This window comes from Miscanthus floridulus, chromosome 18, assembly GCF_019320115.1.
Source record: "Miscanthus floridulus cultivar M001 chromosome 18, ASM1932011v1, whole genome shotgun sequence".
Classification (NCBI taxonomy): domain Eukaryota; kingdom Viridiplantae; phylum Streptophyta; class Magnoliopsida; order Poales; family Poaceae; genus Miscanthus; species Miscanthus floridulus.
Window position 1 is genome coordinate 112960008 of NC_089597.1, and position 19302 is coordinate 112979309.

Genomic DNA, 19302 nt, shown 5'->3' on the forward strand with positions numbered 1-19302 from the left:
GTTACTTACAATGTTTAAGTAATTTTGACGTATATGGCGAGGGGTTGTTTCAAGTACTTGTTCGTCGAACTGTGTAGGAAATGGTGCATCACCAAGCTGAGACATCCCAATCTTATCGTAGTCCTCGTCTTCATCCTCGTCCTCCTCAACGTCGTGCTCCGCGGAACCCTTGCCTACATTGTCGAGAGTATGAACACAAGACGTCCCAGCAGCCGTCGTGTCGGAGGAACCTGCTCGTGTCGGCATAGTGCTCGAGCGTAAGGAAATAGAAAAGTCCGGGTCATAGGATATCTCCCACAGAGTATCCACGCATGTGAGCTTCTGTGCCAGCTTCTTGCAGCTCCTCCTCACTTTCTAAAAAAAAGAAAACACGGATGAATGAGTTATGTGAACCAGTTAACCACTGTCATGGCTTTGAGAATAGAATGTACATCGACGAAGACGTGTAGAATGCCGTGTGGCTTCCCTCTGGTCTCGTAAAGTTGCATGGCTGCTTCGTTGGACAGACTTGTCAATTATGTTGCCTGCATACACAATCAAGGTAAGTTCGTATCACTACAATTCATAGAAACACCGACGTGCAATTGTATTGAAATTTAAATTTCTTAGCACGTATCTCTGTAGTGGGGCTCTTTGAAGCTGTGTCTCCATCCTTGTCGCCTCGTCATATGCATCAGCGATGTCATCTTCGTCTTTGTCCTCATCAATTGGCTTGTTAGTGTAGGGGGCCTGCATATGTGTGCGGGTACTCCTATGTAATCATTGGAGGTAGCGGTCGAACTTGCGTTGGTCGTGCGGCGGTTTCTCGACGATCAGGACCCTTTGCCTATTCTCCTAGTCGTGGATATACCCCGCGTGCGTCACTACCTAATTCTTCTCCTTGTACCTATTCCTTCGATCGTACCTACAAGTTTAACGTAAGTTAGTGGTTGTATGTATGCACATGACTTCTAAATTATTATGTTATAGTCGTCGCATCGGTACAACTTTCTATTGGTTGTGTACAGTGACGGTGGGCATGGCTGCAATCTTACGAACTGCCTATACACCCTTATAGAGTAGTGCATTTCGACCACGTGGAAGAAAATTAGTGGCCCGTTAAAAAGCTATTCGTCTGACTCTTCGTCAGTGCGAGGACTCAGGTACCCCTCTAGCTCGAATCTGGACCAAGGACACCAATTCACCTGAAAGTTAGGTAACTACAGTTATGTTTTGGGGATAAAAAAGCAACAACACCGACTAGCAGTATCAAAGTGGTCATTACCTAGTGCTGTGTCAGGACATCTAGCTTGTTCGAGTACTGTTTGTACCGCAGCTTCGGGTTCCCTATAACTACCTCCGCTTCTTGCTAGACATATAGAGTAGTCGGTCCTACGTCCACGTGATTCCATGCCTGCATTGAATAGGATAGTCAGTCACAAGTGCGGCATCAAGTTTGAGGAAAATAAAAAATCGATGCACTTATAGGTAAACCATGAACAACGGGTCTCTCGACTGGTCATCGCTCCCAACACCAAACCTGAAGTAGGTGGGAGCAACCTCCTAAGTTGGCACCTCCTATACCACGTCGGCAGGCAACACAGAGCTAACGATAAATCCATGCTAGGATCGCGCAGTCCTAGTTGTACGCTCCTATATTCTCCTATGGCTGGCTCAGTATGTTGAGCAAGGCCCAGCTGATGGTGTTACCCGACGTGTTGGGGAATAGGAAGGCGCCTAAGAAGTGCCACAACCATACCCTAGCATACCTCTCGATCTCCTACTCTAGAGCGTCTAGGTGCAGACCGAACTGACACCGGATGTTTTCCTGAAATTTTTTAAGGATAATTACATGAGAGCTGAGGGAACAAAAATAAACATTAAATTAGACAAAGACAATACGTATCATAAAAGTTATGTACTACGCCCTCCATTTAAATAGCAAAATAATTTGTAGAATATGTAGATCAACGACAGACTTAGATCATAACATATATTTATGATATAAGAGACCAACCAAAGACTTGCATGTGCTAGTGTCAAAATGGTAAATGTTTGGAACGTAGAAATTTTTACTTTGCTCTCTTAGCATCCTCGTCATCGGGTGGTCTTCTGCCATAGAACTGCTCCACCAAGTCCATCCAGTGATCATTATCAAGCATCCTAGTCACTGGAAGACTCCCCAACCGCAGATACAGAATCATCTTCACGTCCTGCATCGTGATAGTCATCTCGCCGCAAGGAAGGTGGAAGGTGTGGGTCTCTGGCCTCCACCTGTGGGTTTTTAATTCAATATAAGAAGTTTTTTAATTCAAACAATGAGACAAATCAATGCTTTGTACTTCACCAGACGTGTATCAAATCATACCTATCGACAACAGCAGTGAAAAGTGTAGGGTCGAGGATCGGTAGCCCAATGTTGAAGACCCGGACGATCTCAAGGAAGTCGGCACGCTATATGTATGGCCGGTATCGCTCGTCCCAGCGGTGCGGCTAGTGCGTGCGTAGTCTAAGAGGTAGCAAGTCCTCCTAAAGCTCCGACATGTGCTTGGTTCGGTGGTCCTTGTCATAGTGCACCTTAAGAATGGGGTACTGCGGATGATAATCCCCCATCCTAGTTCAAATTTCAAATGGATATGTTAGAACAAATATTAAGAGTACTATAATATGATGTAACATTAGTGCATAAAACAAAGTAAATGTAAAAGGAATAAACTATTATGCAAAATGAGAGAATAAACATATATCATAATTGGTACTAACATAGTAGTTTTAAATAGCATAGCAAATAATTAACATTAATATAACACTTTCTCCATAGAAAACTCTAACACAACAATCCATCTACAAAAAACTTCATCAAATCGTCGAAATCGTCGTACTGTCCATAGTAATATTAATACCTATACTAACTAATCTAATATTAACACCTATACAAGACTAACTACAATAACTAATTATACTAAATACAATAACTAACCAGACTCACTAACTGTACTAACTAAACTAACTAACTTTACTAACTATACTAACTTACTGTACTACCTATACTAACTAAACTAACTAACTTTACTAACTATACTAACTTACTATACTAACTAATCATTCAAACTAATTTTGCATCTTAACCCTAAGTAACAACAATTTCGATTCAATCAACAAATACACAAGGGGAGTACCTTGACAATGAGAAGAAAATTAGGGCATAGCCAAATCCATCAATGGTGACGAGGTGGCCGGCGGCAGCAATACCCGCCGCCGGTGGGCTTCTTCTAGGAGCAGGAGATAGAAGGAGAGGGGTGCGGCACACCACCGATCAGGCAAGGAAGGGACAGGGGGCGCAGGTGAAGGAGACAATGGGGAGAGAGGTCGGCCAGCGGTGGGGAAGGGGCCGCTGTGCCGGAGACGAGCACCGCTCCTGGAGCGGCCTAGAGATGGAGACAGGTGGTTGTGGGGGGAGGCGCGGGCGCTGGCCTCAGTGGCGCAGGCGGGTGGACACGGGCGACGGCGATGGCGGGCGTGTCTCCCCTTCGATCCGTTTCACTCGAGTGTGATAGAGAGACAGTGAGGAAAGGGAGGCCAGGCCGCGGTCCTGTGTTGGGCTTCGTCGCGCCGTGGGCCGTGGCACGGCACTGCCGCGCCAAGATATGCGGCGCGGCAGCTCTTGCCACGTCAGCGGCCATGGCCCGGGGAAGTGCCACGTCTTCGCCTCTGCCGCGCCGCCATGCATGGTGCGGCAACGTTGTTTGCTCGCGTCGTGGTAATAGGCATGGCCAAAAGTGTTAGATTTGAAAAAAAAATCAGTGTCAGCTTTGAAAATAGTTTACAAAATATGTTAAAAATAAAAAAAATCTCGCCTAAGGCCTGAGAGGGAATGTATAAAAAATATAATTTCCACTCATCATTCCATAGAGGGCGTTCGGCTTTCGCGGGTTTTGCCCCCGGCCGCTATTTTCGGTCGTTTTTCCACGAGCGTGCAGGCCCGGAACTCGTCCGCGCGCCGCATCCGCCTCGAATCCGCTCGTCTTGGGGCCCATACAGTGTCCGTTGTACTAATCTGGGCCTTCTGCTGCTGGGTTTAAGTTTGGACTTGTATTGTGTGATTTTGTTAATGAAAAAGTTCAGTTTTTTATCTCTCTCAACTATCACGAAAGTCCGCTTTTTCTCCCTCAATTCTAAAACCAGGAATATTTTCTCCCCCATCTCTCAAAACCAGTCACTTGACCTCCGGCTATTTTCCTTGGTGGTTCTTTTCTTTTATGTTTATTTCAGTTGAATCTTTAAAAAATCATAGTCAATCACAGGAAAATCCTAAAATAGAAAATCCAATTGGGTTAGGCTCACATGAGTAGATCTACACTATGAACATATGATATACTATCCTTTAGCACAAAGATTTTGCTGTAACTTTATATCTATATTTTTCTATAATTAATTCATAGTTGTGGTTTCACTAGTCTAATTGTGGTGAAATTTTTATGGTAGGCTAATCATTAGATGCTTGAGCTGTAGTAAAAGTTTCATACTCATTGGATCACGTATGATTGAGTTATAGGTTTATATTTGTTAAATAATTTTAAAGTGAAATTAAATCTATAACTTAGATATATATGATCCAATAAGCATGAAATTTTTGTTGGACTCCAGATGAGTAGAACTACACCGCAAACATATGATATGGTATGTTTTAGTACAAAGTTCTTGCTGTAGCTTTAGATGTAGGCTTTTCTGTAATTAATTCATAGCTGCAGTTTCTGTTGTCCAATTATGGAGAAATTTTTATGATGGGCTAATCATTGAATTCTTGAGATGTAGAAAAAAAATTAATGTCACTGGATCATGTATGACTAAGTTATAGTTTTATCTAGATAAACCTAGATAAATCTATAAGTCAGTCATATACGATCCAATGAGCATGAAATTTTTTCTACAGCTCAAGCATGCAATGATTAATCCACTATAAAATTTCACAACAATTGGATCTGAGAAATTGCAGCTATGAATTAATCATAGGAAAACATAGATCAAAAGTTACAACAAAAACTTTGTGCTAAATCATAGTATATAATATGTTCACTGTATAGAACTACACATATGGAGTCCAACACAATTAGATTTTCTATTTTATGATTTATTATAATTTTTCAAAGATTCAGCTAAAATAAAAATTAAAAAAAGAAGAGAAAACCACCAAGAACCATAAAGGTCAAGTGACCGGTTCTGAGAGACGAAGGAGGAAGGCAAAATAGACTTTTTTTTGAAGGAATGAGGATGGGGAGGTCCAACACGTCGTTTTTCTAAGTTGGGCTGCTTGAGCTTCTTTAGACAACCGGGCTCAAAAGCCCATCACGGAACATTGGAGTCGGAGGAGAGCGCATCCAGATGGTTCCAGAGGCTGCTGGTGGGGCCGAACGTGGAACTCCGCCTGACCCATGCGCAGCGCGTTGCCGTCAGCCGTGACGTAACCCTTCGTTGCCCACGATAAAAGTTCCATCCCCGGCCCCCGATTTTCCCCTTCCCATCAGTCTCCCCCCGATCGCAATCCCAAATTTTTCACACCATCGGCACGCAGACGAACGAAGCAAGGCTCTCCCGATTGGCTCATCAAGGTACGTGTTCCCTTGATTCGTCCCTCTCCTCTCTCGATTTGTCTATATAATATATGCGTGTATGGTCGATTCCCAATTGTATGCGGTTATGGTCGATTCTTGATTTTGCCTTCCTTACAAAAAATTTTGTAGATTGTTCATATGTTCTATGTTCCCTTGAGGTTCTAGGTTGATCAGATCAATTTGATCCAGTTATCTCCCCTCATCCGATCAGCTCCGTTTTTATTTCAGTATACTACTAGTATCTAGGGTTCAATGTTGACCGACTGGTTACTTCGAATTGATCTATGCTGAGTTCGGTTGTTGCCGTCCATAAGGGCCCGTGCTATTGTCTGTTCTGAAATGAAATCCTATAGATTTCATAGAGTTAGTGTTCAATTCAAAAGGTTGATTAGTGAATTACCAAATTTGAGAGGGTTAAATCATTCCCATCATATTGTCTCGAACGTAATAGAATTATGTTTCAATTCGATAGATTGATTTGTGTATCATCTAAATTAACAAGATTAAATCATCAGTTGTTGTTGTTGTAAATCATCAGTTCATAGAATCATATTTAGGTTTCTGTTCAATACACTAATTAGTTTTATCAATATAAAATTATAAGAAGGGTAAATCACGTTGCCTCGAACGCAATCTTGTATGGTTTAGTTTCAATTCAATTAGTTTGGTTGATTAGGGTATGCTCATAAATGTTGCCTAGCATCTTCCCTACCTATTTTACCTTAGATTGATCCATTTCTGGTCACCTTAGTCAGAAGGATATGTTGGAAGTACCGCTAACTTATTTCATGTTGATACAGTGACCCCTTTCAGATTATACTATGTTTGCCTCTTCTGTATGTTGAATTGTCTAGCTAAATTAGCAATGGAATTAGCATATTGCCAACTGGTATGCATCTACCTAATTAGGATGTATGTGGTTATGTTATTTTGAATTCATGGCTCACTAGCTTTAGATAAATGAAATGATTTTAACCTGTAGTTCATAGTTCTTGAGTTTTGGATCCTTCGTTTTTGATATATGCTTTCCTGTGCATGTGCTTTATGGTGTCTTACCATGTGATTTTTGTCTATACAGATGCATATCTTTGTGAAGACCCTTACTAGCAAGACCATCACCCTTGAGGTTGAGTCCTCGGATACAATTGACAACGTCAAGGCAAAGATCCAAGACAAGGAGGGAATCCCGTCAGATCTACAGCGTTGAAAGGTCCTAATGGCTAGAGGGGGGTGAATAGCCTACTAAAAATTTCCACAACAACACTTAACAAAATGGTTAGACAATTATGAGACGAAGCAAGTGTTGCGCTAGCCTACTCAAAAAGCAAGCCACCTACCACAATTCTAGTTTAGATAGTATCTATTCACACAAAAGCTATGACACTACCCTATGTTAGAGTGCTCTTAAAAGCTAACTAAAGAGCCACACCAACCAAGCAAGCAAGCTCTCACAACTAGCTATAATAAAGAACTTGACAACTAGTTTGCGATAATGTAAAGAGAGTGATCAAGAAGGTTATACCGCCGTATAGATGAAGGAACCAATCAATCACAAGGATGAATAACAATGAAGACCAATCACCTCGGAATCAATAATGAACACAATGATTTTTTACCGAGGTTCATTTGCTTGCTGGCAAGCTAGTCCTCGTTGTGGCGATTCACTCACTTGGAGGTTCACACGCTAATTGGCTTCATACGCCAAACCCTCAATAGGGTGTCGCACAACCAACACAAGATGAGGATCACACAAGCCATGAGCAATCCACTAGAGTACCTTTTGGCTCTCCGCCGGGGAAAGGTCAAGAACCCCTCATAATCACCACGATCGGAGCTAGAGACAATCACCACCCTCTACTCAACGATCCTTGCTGCTCCAAGCCATCTAGGTGGCGGCAACCACCAAGAGTAACAAGCGAAACCCATAGCAAAACACGAACAACAAGTGCCTCTAGATGCAAACACTCAAGCAATGCACTTGAATTCTCTCCCAATCTCACAAAGATGATGAATCAATGATGGAGATGAGTGGGAGGGCTTTGGCTAAGCTCACAAGGCTGCTATGTCAATGAAAATGGCCAAAGGTGTGAGCATCAACCGGCCATGGGGCTTAAATAGAAGCCCCCACGAAATAGAGCCGTTGTACCCTTTCACTGGGCACAACGCGGGGTGACCGAACGCTCTGGTCCAATCGACCGGACGCTGTCCGGTCACGTGATTCACGCCACGTGTCCCCTACTTCAAATACTATTTGTCAGATTTCAACGATCGTCAGTTTACTGGACGCTTTAGTTAGAAAGTGACCGGACGCTGGACCCCAGCGTCCGGTCGTTTCCAGTAAGGTTCCAAACATGAATTTTCACGACTGGACGCATCCGTCATGCTCGATCGGACTCACCTAGCGTCCGGTCATTCAACGTCTCCTCTGTGCGCCTCACGTCAGCATACATCAGCAATGACTAGACACACCCGGCCAGCGTCCGGTTGCATAGCGACCCAGTGTCCAGTCATTTGACCGACGCCAGTGTCTTTGCTGATACATTTGACTGGACGCACCGGTCCAACCATGGCCAGCATCCGGTCACTCCTAGTAACCTCCGTCTTTGCTATCTAGGGCGCTGGTGGCACCGTCGGACTGTCCGCACTCTACGGGTGGACACTCCGCCGGTGGAGTTTCTTACCCTTGCTCCCAAACTTCACCACCCTTGATTAAATGTGCCAACCACCAAGTGTATCACCTTGTGCACATGTGTTAGTATATTTTCACAAACATTTTCAAGGGTGTTAGTACTCCACTAGATCCTAAATGCATATGCAATGAGTTAGAGCATCTAGTGGCACTTTGATAACCGCATTCCGATACGAGTTTCACCCCTCTTAATAGTACAGCTATCAATTCTAAATGTGATCACACTCTCTAAGTGTCTTGATCACCAAAACAAAATAGCTCATATGGTTTATACCTTTGCCTTGAGCTTTTTGTTTTTGTTTTTCTTCTTTCCAAGTCCAAGCACTTGATCATCATGGTATCATCATCATCATGCTATGATCTGCATTTGCTTCATCACTTGGAGTGTGCTACCTATCTCATGATCACTTGATAAACTAGGTTAGCACTTAGGGTTTCATCAATTTACCAAAACCAAACTAGAGCTTTTAATTTCCCCCTTTTTGGTAATTGATGACAACCCTTTCACAAAGATATGAATTGAAATTCAATTGAATCCATGTTGCTTGCCCAAGCATATTTACCATGTGTAAAAGGATATGGACAAGTTTTATGAACCCTAAATGGTAGCAATTGCTCCGCCTACATATGTGCTAAGGATTTGGATTGTAGCTTGCACATATGCTTAGATAGGAAATATAGGAGTCAATGTCTACCAAATGATGCTAAGGTATAAAAGATGGACCTTTGAAGCGTGATACCAATCGAAGTGCACCATTATACCATCCTTAGCATCATGGTTAGCTTGATACCACTTGGAAACAACACTTTAAAAATGAAATCACTATATAACATATGCATACTAGTTTTTCATTTCATCATTCAAACCTACAACTAGCATACACCACACAAGTATGGATATTGAAATTTAAAACTTGTGCTATGTAAGCAAACATATGAAATGCACCATACAAGTTTATGAGCTTGCTCCCCCTACTTATGTGCTCAAAATTTTAATTGATTCCTTTCCTTTGTCATATCTCTCCCCCTATGTCAAATTCTCCCCTTTGGTGTTCCTTTCCTTTGTCATATCTCTCCCCCTATGTCAAATTCTCCCCTTTGGTGTCTATTTACTATCTTTGTGCACTATTTCTCCCCCTTTGTCATCAATGACCATAAAGGTTTAAAAAGTAGATAGGTTAGGATTATTAATGTCAATCAATGGGGCAAGGATCATATTCCCACAATTTTGGTCCAACCTAGATCATTTGCCAAAGATATTTAACTCGGTTTGATCCAAGGATAAGCTTCTTCACACCTCCAAATAAGGGTTATCTTGTACCATGTTGAGTTAAACACTTAGAGCTCATTTTATAGATTAAACACTATGTTTACAAAGCCCACAAACATGTCATATGCTACCACTAGATCAAAATAAGCATAGAAGCAATAGTGGTGCCATACAATCATCAAATTCATTTGATTTTCATAAATGAGCCTATTAAACATGAAAGATGTCTAGATGCACTAAACAAGTCCTTAGCAAGAATGTATGCCATGCCAATCAACTTTTACCTTAGATTGCTCGAAGGAGAGGCATGTCATATAAGTGGGGAGGTGCATCAACAAATATTTGAGAAATCTAATATGTTCAACTCATTCCTTAGCTTGCAAAACCTTTTCTTATCCAATGGCTTGGTGAATATGTCGGCAAGTTGATCTTTGGTGCCTACACTCTCAATGCAAATGTCCCCCTTTTTGTTGGTGAGCTCTTATGAAATGGTGGTGGACATCAATGTGCTTTGTTCTTGCAGGTTGAACTGGATTGTTTGTCAATTTGATTGCACTCTCATTGTCATATAGCAATAGCACTTTCTTGAACTTGATTCCAAAGTCACTCAAAGTGGCCTTCATCCAAAGTATTTGTGCACAACAACTATCGGCGGATATGTATTTGACTTCGGCGGTTGATAATGCAACACTATTTTGCTTCTTTGATAACCATGAGACAAGTGATCTTCCCAACAATTGACATATCCCTAAGGTACTCTTCCTTTCAACCTTGCATCCTGCATAATCTGAGTCAGAGTAACCAACTAGCTCAAACTTTGCTCCTTTGGAATACCACAAACCAACATTTGGTGTATGCTTCAAGTACCTCAATATCCTCTTTGTAGCCTTCAAATGACTTTCTCTTGGTGAGGCTTGAAATCTTGCACACATGTATACACTAAACATGACATCCGGCCTTGATGTGGTCACATAAAGTAGGCTTCCAATCATAGATTGATACAATTTTTGATCTACCATGTTGTCACTTGCATCACTAAGTTACCATTTGTTCCCATTGGTGTGCTAATGACTTTGCTATCACTCATGCCAAACTTCTTGATCATGTCCTTGATATACTTGCCCTGACTTACAAATGTACCATTCTTCAATTGCTTGATTTGAAGACCAAGGAAGTAACTCAACTCTCTAATCATAGACATCTCAAACTCATTAGCCATCATCTTTCTAAATTCATCATAAAAGTCTTGATTGGTTGATCCAAATATGATGTCATCAACATATATTTGTAATACAAATAGATCTTTTCCAATATTCTTGATGAAAAAAGTGGTGTCAACCTTGCCTATTGTGAACCCATTAGAAAGTAGGAAATCCCTCAATCTCTTATACCATGCTCTAGGTGCTTGCTTCAAGCCATACAATGCTTTTTTTAACTTGTACACATGGTGGGCTTCTTGTCATCTTTAAAATCGGGAGGTTGCTCAACATATACTTCTTCATTGATGTAGCCATTGAGAAATGCACTCTTAACATTCATTTGATAGAGCTTGATGTTGTGGGCACAAGCATAGGCTAGCAAGATTCTTATTGCTTCTAATCTAGCAACCAGGGCATATGTTTCTCTAAAGTCAAGACCTTCAACTTGTGTATAGCCCTGTGCTACTAATCTTGCTTTGTTCCTTACTACTATCCCATCTTGATCTTGCTTGTTTCTAAAGACCTATTTGGTTCCAATCACATTGTGTCCCTTTGGTCTCTATACTAATTCCCATACTTGATTTCTTATGAAGTTATTCAATTCTTCATACATAGCATTCACCCAATCAACATCCTTCAATGCTTCATCTATCTTCTTTGGTTCAATGGATAACACAAATGAGAAGTATTCACAAAATGATGTCAATCTTGATCTTGTTTGTACACCTCTTGAAATATCACCAATGATAGTGTCTAATGGATGATTTCTTGCAATATTAGTTGGTTGGAGGATTTGAACTTGATTGCTTGCACTTGCTTGATCATTGGGTTGAGATGATGTACTAGCCACTTGATCTTGTTCATTATCATGAGAGCCACTTGCACTAACTTGATTTGTATTATCTTGCACATTTGAGTTTGAGAGCACTTGCACTTGATCATCTTCATCATCATTCACTTGCCTAGCCCTCAATTCACCAATATCCATGTTCTTCATGGCATTTAAAAGTTGAATGCCTCTAACATCTTCCAAGTTCTCATTTTCTACTTGTGAACCCTTGGTTTCATTAAATTCAACATTATGAACTTCCTCAAGAGTACCACTATCTAAATTCTAAACTCTATATGCTTTGCTTGTAGTGGAATAACCAAGTAGAAATCATTCATCACATTTCTTATCAAACTTACCCAATCTAGTGCATTTCTTCAAGATATAACATTTACAACCAAAAACCCGAAAATATGCAATGTTTGGCTTTCTACCATTCAAGAGCTCATATGGTGTCTTCTCTTTCAATCGGTGACAATAGAGGCGGTTGCTACAATAGCAAGTCATGTTGATAGCTTTGGCCCAAAAAGATTGACTCACATTGTACCCACTAAGCATAGACCTTGCCATATCAATGAGTGTTTTATTCTTTCTCTCAACAAGGCCATTTGATTGAGGTGTGTACTTGGCCGAGAATTGATGTCTAATTCCAAATTCATCACATAACTCATCAATTCTAGTGTTCTTGAACTCACTACCATTATTACTTCTAACTCTCTTGATGGTTGTTTCAAACTCATTGTGAATGCCTTTGACAAATAATTTGAATGTTGCAAATGCATCACTTTTGTCCACTAGAACGAATACCCATGTGTATCTTATGTAGTCATCCACTATTACAAAGCCATATTTGTTTCCACCGATACTAGTGTATTGTGTTGGCCCAAACAAATCCATATGCAATAACTCAAATGCTTTGCTAGTGCTCATCATACTTTTCTTAGGATGGGTGTTTCCAACTTGTTTGTCGGCTTAACAAGAGCTACAAAGCTTATCCTTTTCAAACACAACATCTTTCAAGCCTTTAACTAAGTCATGCTTAACCAATCTATTCGATTGTTTCATTCAAACATGACCAAGTCTTCTATGCTATAACCAACCCATGCTAGACTTAGTGAACAAGCATGTAGATAATCTAGCTTTACTAGCATTGAAATCAACCAAGTATAGATTCTCATATCTAAAACCTTTGAAGATCAAATTAGAGCCATCTACACTTATGATTTCTACATCATCTACCCCAAATATGCATTTGAATCCAAGATCACACAATTATGCCACGGATAGCAAATTGAAGTTCAAGCTCTCTACTAGCAACACATTGGATATGCTCATGTCATTTGATATTGCAATCTTACCAAGCCCTTTGACCTTGCCTTTGCCATTGTCACCAAATGTGATACTATTATAATCATCATTGCCATTGGTGTTGATTGAGTTGAACATTCTTGCATCACCGGTCATGTGTTGAGTGCATCCACTATCAAGAATCTAATGCCTTCATCTGGCTTTGTAATTGACCTACAAGAGAAGATCAATTCTTGTTAGGTACCTAAACTTACTTGGGTCCTTGAAGGTTAGTCACTAAGCTCTTTGGTACCCAAATGGCTTTCTTCTTTGAGCCCATCCATGGTTTACTAATGAACTTAGCCTTCACACCATTTGTACCCTTAGTAAGCATATAGCATGAATCAAGCTTTATGAAAGATACATTAGCATTTTTGCTCTTGTTGTTGCATTCTTGCTCTTTTATGACCCACTTGCTTGCAACTATTGCAAAATCGACAATTATTCTTCATAAAACTAATCTTATGAGGAGCAAAGGTTGCCTTGCCTTTCTTGGGGGTATAGCCCAATCCCTCTTTATAGAGAGAAGCTCTTTGGCTACCCAAGCACATAAGCAAGCGGTCCTCACCACCATAAGCCTTAGCCAAGATATGAGTGAGCTTATTGACCTCCTTCTTGAGGTTCTCATTCTCAACCACTAGTGAGGCATCACAAGTGAGACCATCACTACTAGATGAGATAGAAGTGGAAGTACTATAAGAAGGGTTAGTGGAAGCAACAATGATAGGCATAGATAATGATTCATCAATTATATCACAAGTTAAGCCTATATTGCAAGTTTCAACATGCTTCTTTTTATTTTGCTCATTAAGCAAAGAAGAATGAGCTTTTTCAAGCTTCTTGTGAGCCTTGCCTAGTTTCTCATGGGCTTCCTCTAGCCTCTCATGAGTTACTTTGAGCTCATCAAGGGCTTGCTTAAGGGCTTTTACCTCCTTATTCAAGCTCTTGCATTCTCTTCTCTTAATGTCAAAATGTTCTTTAGCATCTTCTAGCATGTCAAACAATTCATCTTTGGTAGGCTCATCATCATCACTATCACTATCATTTTCATTTTCATGTTTATTTTCATCATCATGTTCTTCATCACTTTCATCATCACAAGATTGTACCTTAGTGGCCTTAGCCATGCAGCATGATGAAGATTTGAAGAGAGAAGGCTTCTCATTGATAGCAATGCTTGCAAGAACTTTCTTCTTGGTGGTCTTGACATCATCACTATCATCATCATCATCACTTGAGGAAGCATCACTATCCCAAGTGACTACATATGAACTACCCTTCTTTTTCTTGAAGGTCATCTTGTCCTTCTTCTCTTTCTTTTCCTTCTTGTCCTTCTTCTTGTTGTCATCATCATTGTCGCTATTGTATGGACATTGAGCAACAAGATGATCTTTGCTTCCACACTTGAAGCACCTTCTTAACTCTTCTTTGTTCTTGGATGAAGACTTCTTTCTCCTAGCACGATAGTCCTTCTTCACCATGAACTTGCCAAATCTCTTGACAAAGAGAGCCATCTTCTCATCATCATCATCATCCCATGAATCATCATCTTCACTTGATGTTTCTTGCTTAGCTTTGCTCTCGAATGATGTGGCTTTGAATGCCGTGCTCTTCTTCTTGTCATCCTTCTTCTCATCTTTCTTCTCCTTCTTTTCTTTCTTCTCATCATCATCTCTATATGTATCATCGGTCATTATATCCCCCAATACTTGGTTTGGTGTCATGGTGTCTAAACCGCTTCTCACTAGAATGGTGACCAATGTACCAAATCTTGAAGGTAAGCATCTCAAGAACTTATGGGAGAAGTCCTTATCCTTCACCTCTTCTCCAAGTGCTTTGAGATCATTGATAAGCACTTGAAGCCTATGAAACATCTCCGACACACTCTCATCCTCCTTCATCTTGAAGCTTGCAAACTTCTCCTTGAGAATGTAAGCCTTTGCACCCTTCACGGCTTGAGTGCCCTCAAATAACTCTTCCAACTTCTTCTAAGCCTCATGAGCCATCTCAATATTCTTGATTTGCTTAAATGTTCTCTCATCAATTGCATCATGAATAGCACTTAGAGCAATGTTATTATTTTGAAGAAGCACTTCTTCGGCCGCAGTGGGATTCTCTGGATCACCAATCTCAATTTTGGTTTCTACCACCTTCCACACCTTTCTATTGATTAACTTGATGTGTGTGGTTATCTTTGACTTCCAATAAGGATAATTTATGCTATTAAATTAGGATGGCTTCTTGGTGTTGTTGTTTTGAGCTATTTTTACACCGAAGGTTGTTAAGCCTCAAATCACGGTGGCCACAGCTCTGATACCACTTGAAAAGTCCTAATGGCTAGAGGGGGGTGAATAGCCTAATAAAAATTTCTACAGCAACACTTAACAAAATGGTTAGACAATTATGAGGCGAAGAAAGTGTTGCGCTAGCCTACTCAAAAAGCAAGCCACCTACCACAATTCTAGTTTAGATAGTATCTATTCACACAAAAGCTATGACACTACCCTATGTTAGTGTACTCTCAAAAGCTAACTAAAGAGCCACACCAACCAAGCAAGTAAGCTCTCACAACTAGCTACACTAAAGAGCTTGACAACTAGTTTGCGGTAATGTAAAGAGAGTGATCAAGAAGGTTATACCGTCGTGTAGATGAAGGAACCAATCAATCACAAGGATGAATAACAATGAAGACCAATCACCTCGGAATCAATGATGAACATAATGATTTTTTATCGAGGTTTACTTGCTTGCAGGCAAGCTAGTCCTCGTTGTGACGATTCACTCACTTGGAGGTTCACGCGCTAATTGGCTTCACACGCCAAACCCTCAATAGGGTGCCACACAACCAACACAAGATGAGGATCACACAAGCCACGAGCAATCCACTAGAGTACCTTTTGGCTCTCCACCGGGGAAAGGTCAAGAACCCCTCATAATCACCACGATCGAAGCCGGAGACAATCACCACCCTCCGCTCAACGATCCTCGCTGCTCCAAGCCATCTAGGTAGCGGCAACCACCAAGAGTAACAAGTGAAACCCATAGCGAAACACGAACAACAAGTGCCTCTAGATGCAAACACTCCAGCAATGCACTTGGATTCTCTCCCAATCTCACAAAGATGATGAATCAATGATGGAGATGAGTGGGAGGGCTTTGGCTAAGCTCACAAGGTTGCTATGTCAATGAAAATGGCCAAAGGTGTGAGCTTCATCCGGCCATGGGGCTTAAATAGAAGCCCCCACGAAATAAAGCCATTGTACTCTTTCACTGGGCACAACGCGGGGTGACCGGACGCTCCGGTCTAATCGACCGGACGCTGGCCGTCAGCGTCCGGTCATGTGATTCACGCCACGTGTCCCCTGCTTCAAATATTGTTCGTTAGATTTCAACGGTCGTCAGTTGATCGGACGCGTCAGTTAGAAAGTGACCAGACGCTGGACCCCAGCGTCCGGTCGTTTCCAGTAAGGTTCCAAACACGAATTTTCACAACCGGACGCGTCCGGTCATGCCCGATGGACTCACCCAATGTCCGGTCATTCAACGTCTCCTCTGTGCGCCTCACATCAGCGTACGTTAGCAATGACCGGACACACCTGGCCAGCGTCCGATCGCATAGCGACCCAGCGTCCGATCGTTTGACCGATACCAGCGTCTTCGCTAATACATCTGACCGGACATGCCGGTCCAACCGTGGCCAGCGTTCGGTCACTCCTAGTGACCTCCGTCTTTGCTATCTAGGGCGCCGGTGGCACCGTCGAACTATCTGCACTCTACGGGCGGACACTCCGCCGGTGGAGTTTCTTACCCTTGCTCCTAAACTTCACCACCCTTGATCTAATGTGCCAACCACCAAGTGTATCACCTTGTGCACATGTGTTAGCATATTTTCACAAACATTTTCAAGGGTGTTAGTACTCCACTAGATCCTAAATGCATATGCAATGAGTCATCTAGTGGCACTTTGATAACCACATTTCGATACGAGTTTCACCCCTCTTAATAGTACAGCTATCAATCCTAAATGTGATCACACTCTCTAAGTGTCTTGATCACCAAAACAAAATAGCTCCTATGGTTTATACCTTTGCCTTGAGCTTTTTGTTTTTCTCTTTCTTCTTTCCAAGTCCAAGCACTTGATCATTATCATGGTATCATCATCATGCTATGATCTTCACTTGCTTCATCACTTGGAGCGTGCTACCTATCTCATGATCACTTAATAAACTAGGTTAGCACTTAGGGTTTCATCAATTTACCAAAACCAAACTAGAGCTTTCAAGCGTCTGGTCTTTACTGGCAAGTAGCTTGAGGATGGGCGGACGCTCACTGATTATAACATCTAGAAGGAGTCTACCCTCCACCTCGTGCTCAGGCTTAGAGGTGGCATGCAGATTTTCGTCAAGACGCTCACCGGGAAGACCATCACGCTTGAGGTTGAGTCCTCTGATACAATCGACAATGTGAAGGCAAAGATTAAGGACAAAGAAGGAATCCCTCCAGACCAGCAGCGGTTAATCTTTGCTAGCAAGCAGCTTGAGGGTGGTCGTACCTTGGCTGACTACAATATCCAGAAGGAGTCCACCCTCCACCTTGTCCTTCGCCTCAGGGGAGGCATGCAGATCTTTGTCAAGACCTTGACTGGAAAGACCATCACGCTAGAGGTTGAGTCCTCGGACACGATTGACAATGTGAAGGCGAAGATTGAAGACAAGGAGGGCATTCCACCAGACCAGCAGCGCCTCATCTTCGCGGGGAAGCAGCTTGAGGATGGTCGCACCTTGGCTGACTACAACATTCAGAAAGAGTCCACCCTTCACCTCATGCTCAGGCTGAGGGGAGGCATGCAAATCTTTGCCAAGACTCTAACTGGCAAGACCATCACACTTGAAGTTGAGTCTTCTGACACGGTCGATAACGTGAAGACAAAGATTCAAGACAAGGAGGGCATCCCACCAGACCAGCAGCGCCTCATCTTTGCTGGAAAGCAACTTAAGGATGGCCACACTCTTGCCGACTACAATATCCAGAAGGAGTCCACCCTCCACCTGGTGCTGCGCCTCCGTGGTGGTCAGTAAAGTTGTTCGTCCGGGTGGTTCTCTGGTTGGGTGTGCTCTGTTTAGTTGTCCTGAGTGTGTTTTCGTGTCGTGTGTTTCTATAGTGATGTCGAGTCCTGCAAACTTGTGCTGAGGTGCAACAGCAAGTTGAGTTGGTTTTCTTTAGCTGTTTCTCTCTGATTGCCTGCTATTAAATTTACCTTTGTGTTAAATGTGCATCTGTTGGATTTCGTACACTAAAAAACTATTGGAGGCCATCTTGATCAGATACATGTTTTAGAGCCTCTTTGGCAGGGCTCCTATAGGGGCTTTAGCTCCGGCTTCTGCAGGAGCTCTGCCAACCGTCTGTTTTGGAAATGGCTCTGCATGGGGAGCCGGTCAAGAGCTGGAGCCATTTTTTGCCTGCGCATGAGAAGCCTCAAAAACGAGCTTCGCGCGGCTCCTTGTTGTGGGTTCACGTCGTCTAGTGCGAAGGAGCCGTTTTGCCAAACGTTTTCCAGAACGGCTTCAGCTCCTCTAGAGAAGCTGCTCCTTCAGAGGAGTCAGAGCCGGAGCCATTTTCAGATGAGCCAGAGCCCTGCCAAATAAGCCCTTAGTGTATGGTGATGTCTGAGGTCTTGAACCTTGATGACCTATGTGTGATCCGTGCTGGTGTCGAAGAGAACGTTTTCATGCAAACTTTATTTCCTGACCTGCTTTAGTAAAGCCGGGGGGATTATGCTTTCGATCTCAGAGATACTCTGCTATACTCTAAATAGGGCCTGCTAAAATTCTATAATAAAACTCCTAAATTACCAGACTGTGTCAGAAAACAGATATCGGGTTAGAAACTGAGCGATATTAGGATTCGAGGGTGAGCGATAGTTTGATGGGGTGTCAGCTGCCAATGTTGTTTTTTTACTTTGTTTGATGAGTTTGATTGTTTTTCCTTTTTTTTCTTAGTTTAACCGGACTATTCTCTTGTATTTTACTGATGTTTTCATACAGTTGGGCACTATCTTGTTCCTTGTTCGTTTAAAAAGTTACGCCATATAAGAAGAACGTATCCTGCTTTGGTTGCCCAGTACTGGTGACGTGCATGTGTTCATTATTATCGTCATGATCTATATATATTGCTTTCGTGGATTAAGATTATAGCAAAAATTGCTCACATTCCCACTACTACCTGTACCAAAGAGATGTTCCTCATGGTACAAACCACACCTACGAGCACCCGGGTCCACCAACAAACTGAGGCAATAGAACGAACGTGATTATTACTCAGACAATAGAGCGAACGTGATTATCCTTTCAAAAAAAAGTCCACTGGCGGTGTTATAT

At 42.0% G+C, this 19302-nt stretch overlaps 1 pseudogene; it reads left to right on the top strand.

Annotated features, from left to right (window-relative positions):
- Positions 1-18003, top strand: part of LOC136521943 (polyubiquitin-like) — a 256415-nt pseudogene extending 238412 nt beyond the window's left edge.
- The last annotated feature ends 1299 nt before the right edge of the window (positions 18004-19302 follow it).